Source organism: Zalophus californianus, chromosome 17, assembly GCF_009762305.2.
Source record: "Zalophus californianus isolate mZalCal1 chromosome 17, mZalCal1.pri.v2, whole genome shotgun sequence".
NCBI classification, from domain to species: domain Eukaryota; kingdom Metazoa; phylum Chordata; class Mammalia; order Carnivora; family Otariidae; genus Zalophus; species Zalophus californianus.
Genome location: NC_045611.1, coordinates 11,451,866 through 11,465,218, shown reverse-complemented (window position 1 = coordinate 11,465,218; position 13,353 = coordinate 11,451,866). Strand labels below are relative to the sequence as shown.

General features: G+C 37.7%; 1 pseudogene; it reads left to right on the top strand.

The window, feature by feature from the left end:
• The first annotated feature begins 5,797 nt into the window (after positions 1–5,797).
• Positions 5,798–6,150, top strand: LOC113935457 (annotated as a pseudogene).
• Positions 6,151–13,353: the final 7,203 nt, after the last annotated feature.

Below are 13,353 nucleotides of genomic sequence, written 5' to 3'. Positions count from 1 at the left end.
GCATTCTTAAAACAGTCACTATATCACTTTGGAATTGGAAGATTCCCCAAGATTCAGATTGTAGGGCAGGGATGTCTCAGACCTCCTTTACTGTCAAAGATTTAGTGACTGTGTACGCCGCACATCTGTGACGGCATTGTGCTATGGCATGTGGAGTGCACAGCCATGCCCATCACTGAAGGTGATGGCCTGGATAAGCATACCTGGCTCCCTCTTCCACCCACTGAGTATCACAGATGGGGCCTGGAGGGTGTGTTTCTGATGGTGGTATTTCCAGAGATGTCTCTGAACGAGAGCAGGTGCAGGGGACTTAAGTGTCTGGAGTGACGGCCCGAGCCTCTCCTTTGCCCGTGGATGGGGGCAGATCTCAGAAAAGCGCTGCCAGTGTCTGCTCCCACTGGCCTCTGGTCCTTGGATGGGCTTTCTCATTGTTTAAATCTGCACAGAGCTAGACAGCAACTGGCCAGAGGGGCTGAATTTACCACATCTCTCCTTGTCTGGAGGAGGCCGTATGTCCTAAAAGCTCCAGGGAGTCTTCCTCTCTGTCATCCCCCTCAGGGCAGCAGCTTACTGCTCTGACTCTGGCAAGAGCTGTTTAGTTGTTCATGGCCCACTGGCTTGCAGTTTATGTAGACAATGTAGGAATTACAACCATGAGCATGCAGGGTCACTGTCCTTCTTGAAAGATAGTGGATCTCAGTCCTTGGATGCATGTTAGAACTTCTAAAAATACCTATGCCTGGATGCTGTACAGACCACGAAGTCAAATAGCTGCGGCTGTCTGTGGTCCAAGTATCGGTAGATTTTAAAATCTTCTCATGTGCTTCTAATGTGGCCAGGGTTACAAATGACTAATTCACTGACTCAGGATGAACACACTCAGTAGTTAAAAGAGGTGATTAATATTGAGGCAAAACCAATGGATAAATAGCATGGAGGATTAGCGCAGAAAAAAATGAATCAAACTTTCGAGTAGATGAAATGGAGCAACAACAACAAAATTACTTTCTGAAATTGGATTTTACAATTCAGTAAAATAACTAAAAAAATAGATATCTAGGAAACCAAGTGGCATAAGTAGGTTACAAGATGGGCAAATATAAAGAAATGGAAATCAGAAGTGAAAGATAGGTAACTGATGACGAAGAAGGAAAGAAAAATAAATAGAGGATAGGTAATAACGAAAGAAATAACAGAACCTTTTCAGAGGTAGAAGAATGACTTAAAGGCTCCATGGCTCCCAACTAATATTGAAATTAAAGGCCACAATATCAAGTGGGAGCAAAAGAACAACATATAACTGATTATTTAGTTTAACGCCAGAACTCTAAGGATCACATATATAGCTAAGAGAACATTCTAATCTTAGGAAAAAAATTTTTTTTTTTTGGAGAATACAAGATGCAATTGGTATGTCACCCATCGATCCTATGTAAGAAATTATTCAAGAATAATACAAAAGGGTTGAGTCATCTTTTAAAAGGGTGAGGATAGTATAAAATGAATATATGATGTGGGTGGTTGGCCAAGTGGAGACAGACTTGGAGTGAAAGCATCCTTATAATTTCATTTGGGCCACGGAAATACAAAGGTCAAGTAATCTATCTTGGTTGGTAGCATGACTACTTAATCTGGATTCATCAGTAGTGAAATGTAGGTTTCATTATAACTGTTAGGAACGGATATATATATATATGGGACACCTGGGTGGCTCAGTCAGCTAAGCGTCTGGCTTGGGCTCAGGTCATGATCCCAGTGTCAGGCTCTCTGCTCAGCGGGGAGTCTGCTTCTCCCTTTACCCCTCCCCCTGCTCATGTTCTCGTGCTCTCTCTCTCCCTGTCTCTCAAATAAATAAAATCTTAAAAAAAAAAAGAATGGATATACAAACAGTAATAATAATGAAGTGTGATTATCTTTCCAAAGTAACCAGTGGTGGTGGGTGTGGGGAATAATATGGAAAAAAAAATAAACTTGCCAGAAAGAGTAAAAATGAGAACAAACATAACAATGATAAATAGATAAAATGAAATTAAAGTATAAGCATAAAACCACATTATCAATTATCACATTACATAAAAAATACAATTTCCAATACACGATTCAGAGACTCCATAGGTGATTAAAATGCAAAAGTACTCAAAGAAGAGCGAATAACTATTGGTGACTGTTAAGACCATATTACTTAAGTGGGCCAAACCTAGGACAATAGAAATAAAAATGACTTGGACCGAGTAAAATTATGGTAGTAGGTTTTAATATAGCAAAATGTTAGTGATCAATTCAATAAAAAAGCCAGACTACCTTGCATTTTACTTATGTAATTAAAAGCCCAAAGCAGTATATACTAAAGAAATATTCTAGCTTATGTGCAAAGAGCAAGCATTATTTTTTGGTTCACAGGCATGTACAATGATTAAAAAATGAGTAAGACCATAACCTACTAAAAATTTAGAGATTTTGCAAGTCACATTTCTTATTATGGCCAATAAAACTAGAAACCAACAGTACAATTACTATAAAAATCCTGTAATTTAAAACAGAAACCCTCAGTTAAAGAAAATATTTAAAATAGCACAAATTATCTATATAAACAACAAAAGATCAGCTTGCATTATGGCTTATGTGACATTAGCCATTACTTTATTTGGAGAAAATTAGTTTTATTAAAACAAAGTCTCATAATAAATATAAACTATTTAGCTTGAGAAACTAGAAAATGCGTGGTAACAATATACTTATAAGAATGAAGCTACTTGGGCGCCTGGGTGGCTCAGTTGGTTAAGCGACTGCCTTCGGCTCAGGTCATGATCCTGGAGTCCCGGGATCGAGTCCCCCATCGCCCTCCCTGCTCAGCAGGGAGTCTGCTTCTCCCTCTGACCCTCTTCCCTCTCGTGCTCTCTATCTCTCATTCTCTCTCTCTCAAACAAATAAAATCTTTAAAAAAAAAAGAATGAAGCTACTGATAATTAGTGATGTAAAAGATAAAATTAAAGAAAATTAAAGATAAAAGTATATTGTCAAAAAAATAAATATACCCCAAAATATGGGCCTAAAGGGCCTAAATATACCCCAAAATATGGGTCTAATATATGGGGTTTTTCTAAAGAAAAAGCAAATGGAAAATATGAAAAGATAAATGTATACAATAATTAGAAAAGTACAGTTGATGGTACCACAGACACTGAAAAAATAAACAATTTATAAGAGAACATTGCTTGTATTTTTTCTGAGGATGATACTTTATTGATAACTGGTTTCTTGCTTATTTTAATATTCTGGGCATATTTATTTCAGCATTGTTCAGCAAACCCTCGACCCCATCACTGTTGGCACTTCATTTAGGTCTGACAACTTTCTTCATAGTACTAAGGTACTCACATTGTGTTATACCACTTTCATCTTTCAAATAGTACTACTTTTTAGCTATAGAATAGGGTTGTTTATCATGAACTCCTATAATCAATTCTAGCTTGATACTTCAAGAAAGAATTCACTTAGCAGAATCAACTTATTTGTTTGTTGTTTTCCTGAGCCAAGAGACTCCCTTGTGACTTCTTTTGTATCAGCTAGACACAAGAAGGGCACTCTCTTCTTTAATAATAACTTTATTCCCAAGACTCAGCATTGTGGGGCAGTTCAATATCAAGTTTTCAGACTATTGCCATCATTGAACTGGTTGAAATGTGTTTTTATTATAATAGGAATAAATTTCATTATGCTATTGTATTATCCATGAAAATGCATTAAAACTAACCATGTTCAGGTTAGTCATTGAAACTTCAACAATTACATATAAGTATACTTCCTCTTGAGTATAAAAATCAGTGTCTCAACATTGAGGCTCTTGGGAAGTGATTGGAAATTGTGATGGTAACTCTTGGTGGGGCATGACTTTAAAATTGACATGGAAGGTCTCTAGAGTCATCAAGCACCAGAGCCTTTGAATTAAACTGAGCAACACAACTGCTGATAGAAATGCCCAACATTGGGTATTATCATTTAAAAATGGCCGTTTTGGTATATTGGAAAATTTCTCTCCATGTTTTCTCTAGATTTTTCCACTTACTACAACTACCTAGGCCTCCAATGCTGGAACCAGGTCCTTTGGCTTAAATAGGTACAAACCTCCTTTCCATTGGCTTGTCCACATGTAGCTTTATATGCACACCCAAAGCAAGCTTTAATAGGTGCTTTGGCTTATGTTGATAAACAAGAGAAAGAAAATGTCAGGTAGTTTCAACATTTTTTAATTAAAGTGTGGTTTTCTTCTACTACTCCCTACAGTTTGACTAACAGATATTATAATATCTTAGTGTTATATTAAGATTATAATAGTTTGTTTAAAGGAATATTGTAACTCACTGTTTCTGCTACTCAAAGTAGAACCCAAATTTTCCTTAAAACAGAGAAATAAGGTCATGAATTTTAATACTTTTATTCTGCAAGACATATGTCCACTGGATCTTATTTTGTGTTTTTTGTTTTTCTGTTCCTCCAAAGCATGAAATTAAAATAGCTGAAGTAAAATGAGTAAGTGATAGGGTGTATGATTTTAGTTCATTTGTTGTGGTAGTATTCTAAGTTAAATTATGTTTGAATTTTGTTATTATCATCTGTGTATTCTTACAGAGAGACAAATTTTTTTTCTGTTGAAATCCTTGAATTTGTAACTTAAACCTTGAATTATGGCAGATAAAATTATCTGAATTGCTATAATGCACTTATCACGAAGCTCCATTTCCCTATGCAACAGGATGGAGAGGATACAAAATGATATTTATTATTTAAGAGATGATGTATCAAGCAAGAAAAGCATATAAACCAATATATTTATTTTCAGGTGTTTAAATGAAAAATACTAAGCTGAAATGTTTGATGGTCAAAGAAGCAATTTATAATGAGTATGTGATAATATCGTAGACTTTACTCCTACTTTACATCACTAAAGTCTGCATAGGTTGATCTTAAATTCTGTGGAAAGGTTTGTAACTCCTTAAGCTGTCCTTGTCTCATCTTGATCCTTCCCTAGGAAAGGGAATTAGGTTGTTTAGTATCTTTATAAAATTGTCATACATTTCTGTATTTTTCCTTCAAAGCAACAGCAATGATAGTTTATAGAATGCTTTCATGTACACATAATCCTGAGGATTATTGTTCTGATTTAATGACTTGATAAGAACATGCGTCTCTCCAGTAACAGAGCTGGAAACTCTGAAGAACTGCTTTGGGATTTAGGATGCAAGGCATATATAATTTCATATTTTCATGGATGAAATAGGTAAGCTGTCACAGAGTAATTATGTGCATATGGGAATGTTTGTTATTTCTACCAGGCCCCTGTAGCTTCACTTCCTTTCATACCTGGCTCCAACATGTTCTTCAGTTCAACTTCAGTTCCTAGAAATATTGTTCACTTTTTTGATCCTGTTGTCCTTTCATCATGTTTGCCTGGCAAAATCCCAACAATGCTTCAATCTAATTGTCCATCTTATTTAAACCTACACCAAAGTTGTCCAACACTGCTGGCCACAGATGTTAATATCTATCAATTCATAATCTCTGTTTTTTTCCAAGGGGGAAGAACTGTGTCATGGAAATATCATGGATGCCATTTCTCTATTCCCTGACTGTTGATATCCCTTCATAACTTCTTGTTTTTCAGCATCTGCTATTAGCATGACATTGACTTGGAATATATTTTATTTTAAACTTATATATCTTTAACCTAATCTTGGAACTAATTATTTGAAAAGAACATGTTTTCCAAAAGAAATACAAGATACAGGTGGCGGCTGGTTCCTGAGGGAGTTGGGTCCTGCAGAGTGAAGATTTAAATTCCAAGGTCATGGCAAAACATCTGAAGTTCATTGCCAGGACTGTGATGGTACAGGAAGGGAACATAGAAGGTGCATACAGGACCCTAAACAGAATCCTCACCATGGATGGGCCCATTGAGGACATTAAGCGACAGTGGTACTGCGACGGCAGTACTATGAAAAGCCTTGTTGCCAACGACGACGGGAAAGCTACGAAACCTGTCTCCGAATCTACAACATGGAAATGGCTCACAAGATGAACTTCTTGATGTGAAAGAACCGGCCAGATCCATGGCAGGGCTGCCGAGGCCTGTGGATAGTAGGCCCAGTATGAAAATCCCTATCCAGCTGTCTCCTTTCTTTCTCCAGTCCCATTTTCTCTTACCTTTCTTACAATAAATTTGATCATGAATGTGCAAGAAGGCCTGCATATATAGAAGCAATCCTATAGTCAGCAATGGACCCTCTCTTTTATTATGTGAAGGAGAAACTAAGTCAAAAAGTAGTCTAAGAGTAGAATGGTGGTTGCCAAGGGCTGGTTGGGAATGGGGAATTAGTGTTTCAAGGGTACGGAATTTCAGTTGGGGAAGCTGAAAAAGTTCTAGAGACAGATGGTGGTGATACTTGCACAACAATGTGAATGTACTTAATGCCACTGAACTGTACACTTGCATGGTGAAAATGGCAAATTCCATGTATATTTAGATATAATAAAAATTTTTTAAGTAGTCTGGGAGAGGTGAGGAACTTTTCTAAAATGTAGTGGAATATATCTACCATTTCCTACTCAATTCTTATGAAACCCAAAGCAAGACATTATTGGAAAAGCATCTGTTACTCTTTACTGAACTGTCCCCTCCCACCAACTGTTAGATAAAAGGAGAGGAGAGGAGCCATCTACGTATTTGGAATAAATTTTGCTACTGAAACAGCAAAAAAAAAAAAAAAAAAAGAAATACAAGATACAAATAAAACATAATATTATATAAAGCTTGTATCACCAAGTAATATGGAACAAAAGTCAACTTATCTCTAAATTGACAAATGATATAGTTCCACAGACTATGTCCCTGAACATTATTGGTTAGGGAAATATTCTAAGTGCCAGATGTTTCATTACTTGGGTGTATTTTTATAAAATGGAAACTCATTGATTGCCATCAGATGGAAATTAGAAAGAAAATCAAGTATTTAAAATCATCTCAATTTATTTTACCTGATATTTTTAAGCATAAACATATATGTATATACACACACACACACACTCATCCATTTAAATATAAATGCATATGTATATATGTAGGATTTTGCTGAACTCATGCAGTGAATTTTACTAAAATTATTGTAATATTTTTATAAACGTGTTTTCAATTCTTTTGGCAATACCTGCCATAAGTGTACATGCTAAATGTTGTAAAGTGTACATACTAAATGTACATGCTAGTATGTTTATAGAAAATGAAGATAATATTCATCTGAATTTCTTTTAAAAATAGTGTGAATGTCTTTAACTCAACTCTGGGTATCAAAGGCCATGTGACCAAGACGTTTGTGTAGATTTAAAGCATCACTGATAATTACCTTTACCATTGCTTTTTATTTTTTCATTCGGATTTGAGTTACTGTTACAGTCTTTTCATTTCAGTTTTGAAGAACTCCTTTAGTATTTCTTACAGGACAAATGTGTTAGCAATGAACTCTTTCAGTTTTGTTTATCAGGGAATGTCTTTTATTTTATAACACTGCTTAGCTTTTGTTGCTTGTTGGTGCATAGCCTCCAGGTTAACCAGAAGTGGATACTTAGGATATTCTCAGGTCTTCCTTGAGCATATGCCCAGCCCTGGACATGCGCATAGCCCTATGTATGTGCCTTCTAGATTGCTAGGAATACGTTACAGTTTTTCTTTCTTTTTTATTTTTATTTTTTAAAATACTTTTTTATTGTTATGTTAATCACCATACATTACATCATTAGTTTTTGATGTAGTGTTCCATGATTCATTGTTTGTGCATAACACCCAGTGCTCCATGCAGAATGTGCCCTCTTTAATACCCATCACCAGGCTGACCCATCCCCCCACCCCCCTCCCCTCTAGAACCCTCAGTTTGTTTCTTAGAGTCCGTCGTCTCTCATGGTTCACTCCCCCTCCGACTTACTCCCCTTCATTCTTCCCTTCCTGCTATCTTCTTCTTTTTCTTTTTTCTTAACATATGTTGTATTATTTGTTTCAGAAGTACAGATCTGTGATTCAACAGTCTTGCACAATTCACAGCGCTCACCATAGCACATACCCTCCCCAATGTCTATCACCCAGCCACCCCATCCCTCCCACCCCCCACCACTCCAGCAACCCTCAGTTTGTTTCCTGAGATTAAGAATTCCTCATATCAGTGAGGTCATATGATACATGACTTTCTCTGATTGACTTATTTCGCTCAGCATAACACCCTCCAGTTCCATCTACATCATTGCAAATGGCAAGATCTCATTCCTTTTGATGGCCGCATAATATTCCATTGTGTATATATACCACTTCTTCTTTATCCATTCATCTGTCGGTGGACATCTTGGCTCTTTCCACAGTTTGGCTATTGTGGACATTGCTGCTAGAAACATTGGGGTGCACGTACCCCTTCGGGTCCCTACATTTGTATCTTTGTGGTAATACCCAGTAGTGCAATTGCTGGATCATATGGTAGCTCTATTTTCAACTGTTTGAGGAACCTCCATACTGTTTTCCAGAGTGGTTGCACCAGCTTGCATTCCCACCAGCAGTGTAGGAGGGATCCCCTTTCTCCGCATCCCCGCCAACATCTGTCGTTTCCTGACTTGTTAATTTTAGCCAATCTGACGGGTGTGAGGTGGTATCTCATTGAGGTTTTGATTTGGATTTCCCTGATGCCGAGCGATGTTGAGCACTTTTTCATGTGCCTGTTGGCCATTTGGATGTCTTCTTTGGAAAAATGTCTGTTCATGTCTTCTGCCCATTTCTGGATTGGATTATTTGTTCCTTGGGTGTTGGGTTTGATAAGTTCTTTATAGATTTTGGATACTAGCCCTTTATCTGATATGTCATTTGCAAATATTTTCTCCCATTCTGTTGGTTGTCTTTTGGTTTTGTGGACTGTTCCTTTTGCTGTGCAAAAGCTTTTTATCTTGATGAAATCCCAGTACATTTTTGCCCTGGCTTCCCGTGCCTTTGGGGATGTTTCTAGGAAGAAGCTGCTGCGGCTGAGGTCGAAGAGGTTGCTACCTGTGTTCTCCTTTAGGATTTTGATGGACTCCTGTCTCACGTTTAGGTCTTTCAACCATTTGGAGTCTATTTTTGTGTGTGGTGTAAAGAAATGGTCCAGTTTCATTCTTCTGCATGTGGCTGTCCAATTTTCCCAACACCATTTGTTGAAGAGACTGTCTTTATTCCATTGGACATTCTTTCCTGCTTTGTCAAAGATGAGTTGGCCCCAGAGTTGAGGGTCCATTTCTGGGCTCTCGATTCTGTTCCATTGAACTATGTGTCTGTTTTTGTGCCAGTACCATACTGTTTTGATGATGACTGCTTTGTAATAGAGCTGGAAGTCCGGAATTGTGATGCCGCCAGCTTTGCTTTTCCTTTTCAAGATTCCTCTGGCTATTCGGGGTCTCTTCTGGTTCCATACAAATTTTAGGATTACTTGTTCCATTTCTTTGAAAAAAGTGGATGGTATTTTGATAGGGATTGCATTGAATGTGTAGATTGCTCTAGGTAGCATTGACATCTTCACAATGTTTGTTCTTCCAATCCATGAGCATGGAACGTTTTTCCATTTCTTTGTGTCTTCTTCAATTTCTTTCATGAGTCTTTTATAGTTTTCTGAGTACAGATCCTTTGCCTCTTTGGTTAGATTTATTCCTAGGTGTCTTATGGTTTTGGGTGCAATTGTGAATGGGATCGACTCCTTGATTTGTCTCTCTTCTGTCTTGTTGTTGGTGTATAGGAATGCCACTGATTTCTGTGCATTGATTTTATAGCCTGCTACTTGACTGAATTCCTGTATGAGTTCTAGCAGTTTTGGGGTGGAGTCTTTTGGGTTTTCCACATACAGTATCATATCCTCTGCAAAGAGTGAGAGTTTGACTTCCTCTTTGCCGATTTGGATGCCTTTGATTTCTTTTTGTTGTCTGATTGCTGTGGCTAGGACTTCTAATACTATGTTGAATAGCAGTGGTGAGAGTGGACATCCCTGCCGCGTTCCTGACCTTAGGGGAAAAGCTCTCAGCTTTTCCTCATTGAGAATGATATTCGCGGTAGGTTTTTCATAGATGGCTTTTATGATACTGAGGTATGTACCCTCTATCCCTATACTCTGAAGAGTTTTGATCAAGAAAGGATGCTGGACTTTGTCAAATGCTTTTTCTGCATCTATTGAGAGGATCATATGATTCGTGTTCTTTCTTTTGTTAATGTATTGTATCACGTTGATTGGTTTGCGGATGTTGAACCAGCCTTCCAGCCCAGGGAAAAATCCCACTTGGTCATGGTGAATAATCCTTTTAATGTACTGTTGGATCCTATTGGCGAGTATTTTGGTGAGAATTTTTGCATCCATGTTCATCAAGGATAGTGGTCTGTAATTCTCCTTTTTGATGGGGTCTTTGTCTGGTTTTGGGATCAAGGTAATGGTGGCCTCATAAAATGAGTTTGGAAGTTTTCTTTCCTTTTCTATTTTTTGGAACAGTTTCAGGAGAATAGGTATTAATTCTTCTTGAAATGTCTGATAGAATTCCCCTGGGAAGCCATCTGGCCCTGGGCTTTTGTTTATTGGGAGATTTTTGATGACTGCTTCAATTTCCTTAGTGGTTATAGGTCTGTTCAGGTTTTCTATTTCTTCCTGGTTCAATTTTGGTAGTTGATACATCTCTAGGAATGCACCCATTTCTTCCAGGTTATCTAATTTGCTGGCATAGAGTTGCTCATAATATGTTCTTAGAATTGTTTGTATTTCTTTGGTGTTGGTTGTGATCTCTCCTCTTTCATTCATGATTTTGTTGATTTGGGTCATTTCTCTTTTCTTTTTGATCAGTCTGGCCAGGGGTTTATCAATCTTGTTAATTCATTCCAGGAGCCAGCTTCTCGTTTCGTTGATCTGTTCTACTGTTCTTTTGGTTTCTGTTTCATTGATTTCTGCTCTGATCTTTATGATTTCTCTTCTCCTGCTGGGTTTAGGCTTTATTTGCTGTTCTTTCTCCAGCTCCTTTAGGTGTAGGGTTAAGTTGTGTATTTGAGACCTTTCTTGTTTCTTGAGAAAGGCTTGTCTTGCTATATACTTTCCTCTCAGGACTGCCTTGCTGTATCCCAAAGATTCTGAACAGTTGTGTTTTCATTTTCATTGGTTTCCATGAATTTTTTTAAGTCTTCTTTAATTTCCTGGTTGACCCATTCATTCTTTAGTAGGATGCTCTTTAACCTCCATGTGTTTGAGTTCTTTCTGACTTTCCTCTTGTGACTGAGTTCTAGTTTCAAAGCATTGTGGTCTGAAAATATGCAGGAAATAATCCCAATCTTTTGGTAGCGGTTGAGACCTGATTTGTGACCTAGGATGTGATCAATTCTGGAGAATGTTCCATGGGCATTAGAGAAGAATGTGTATTCCGTTGCTTTGGGATGGAATGTTCTGAATATGTCTGTGAAGTCCATTTCGTCCAATGTTTCATTTAAGGTCTTTATTTCCTTGTTGATCTTTTGGTTAGATGATCTGTCCATTTCAGTGAGGGGGGTGTTAAAGTCCCCCACTATTATTGTATTGTTGTCAATGTGTTTGTTTGCTTTTGTTATTAATTGCTTTATATAATTGGCTGCTCCCATGTTAGGGGCATAGATATTTACAATTGTTAGATCTTCTTGTTGGATAGACCCTTTAAGTAGGATATAGTGTCCTTCCTCATCTCTTATTACAGTCTTTGTTTTAAAATCTAATTTGTCTGATATAAGGATTGCCACCCCAGCTTTCTTTTCGTGTCCATTAGCATGGTAAATGGTTTTCCACCCCCAACTTTCAATCAGGGGGTGTCTTTGGGTCTAAAATGGGTCTCTTGCAGACAGCATATTGATGTGTCTTGTTTTTAATCCAATCTGATAGCCTGTGTCTTTTGATTGGGGCATTTAGCTCATTCACATTCCGGGTAACTATTGAAAGGTATGAATTTAGTGCCATTGTATTGCCTGTAAGGTGACTGTTACTGTGTATTGTCTGTGTTCCTCTCTGATCTATGCTGCTTTTAGGCTCTCTCTTTACTTAGAGGACCCCTTTCAATATTTCTTGTAGGGCTTGTTTCGTGTTTGCAAATTCCTTTAGTTTTTGTTTTGTTTGTCCTGGAAGCTCTTTATCTCTTTATCTCTCCTTCAGTTTTCAGTGAGAGCCTAGCTGGATATAGTATTCTTGGCTGCATATTTTTCTCGTTTAGTGCTTTGAAGATACCATGCCAGTGTTTCTGGCCTGCCAGGTCTCAGGGCCAGATGGCTTCCCATGGGGAATTCTATCAGACATTTCAAGAAGAATTAATACCTATTCTCCTGAAACTGTTCCAAAAAATAGAAAAGGAAAGAAAACTTCCAAACTCATTTTATGAGGCCACCATTACCTTGATCCCAAAACCAGACAAAGACCCCATCAAAAAGGAGAATTACAGACCACTATCCTTGATGAACATGGATGCAAAAATTCTCACCTATCTGTGGATAGGTCTGTTGCCAATCTAAGATTTGTACCATTGTAGGTTACATATCTTTTCTCCCGAGCTGCTTTCAGGATTTTTTCTTTGTCTCTGAGACTCATAAGTTTTACTATTAGATGTCGGGGTATTGACCTATCTTTATTGATTTTGAGAGGGGTTCTCTGTTCCTCCTGGATTTTGATGCCTGTTTCCTTCCTCACATTAGGGAAGTTCTCTGCTATAATTTGCTCCAATATACCTTCTGCCCCTCTCTCTCTTTTTTCTTCTTCTGGGGTCCCAGTTATTCTAATGCTGTTTCGTCTTATTGTATCGCTTATCTCTCGAATTCTGCCCTCGTGATCTTGTAGTTGTTTCTCTCTCTTTTTCTCAGCCTCTTTATTTTCCACCATTTGGTCTTCTATATCGCTGATTCTCTCTTCTGTCTTATTTATCCTAGCAGTTAGTGCCCCCATTTTTGAGTGCACCTCATTAGTAGCCTTTTTGATTTCGACTTGGTTAGATTTTAGTTCTTTTATTTCTCCAGAAAGGGTGTGTCTGATAACTTCCATGCTTTTTTCAAGCCCAGCTAGTATCTTTAAAGTCATGATTCTGAACTCAAGGACCGACATTGTACTAATGTCCGTATTGAGTAGGTCCCTGGCTGTTGGTACTACCTCTTGTTCTTTTTGCTGAGGTGATTTTTTTCGTCTTGTTATTTTGTCCAGAGGAGAATAGATGAATGAGAGAACAAAATGCTAACAGGTTAACAACATCCCCAGCAAATATACTGTATACAAATCAGAAAAGACCTGAAAGCAGGGGAAATGAAAGGGAAAGAAAGAAAAA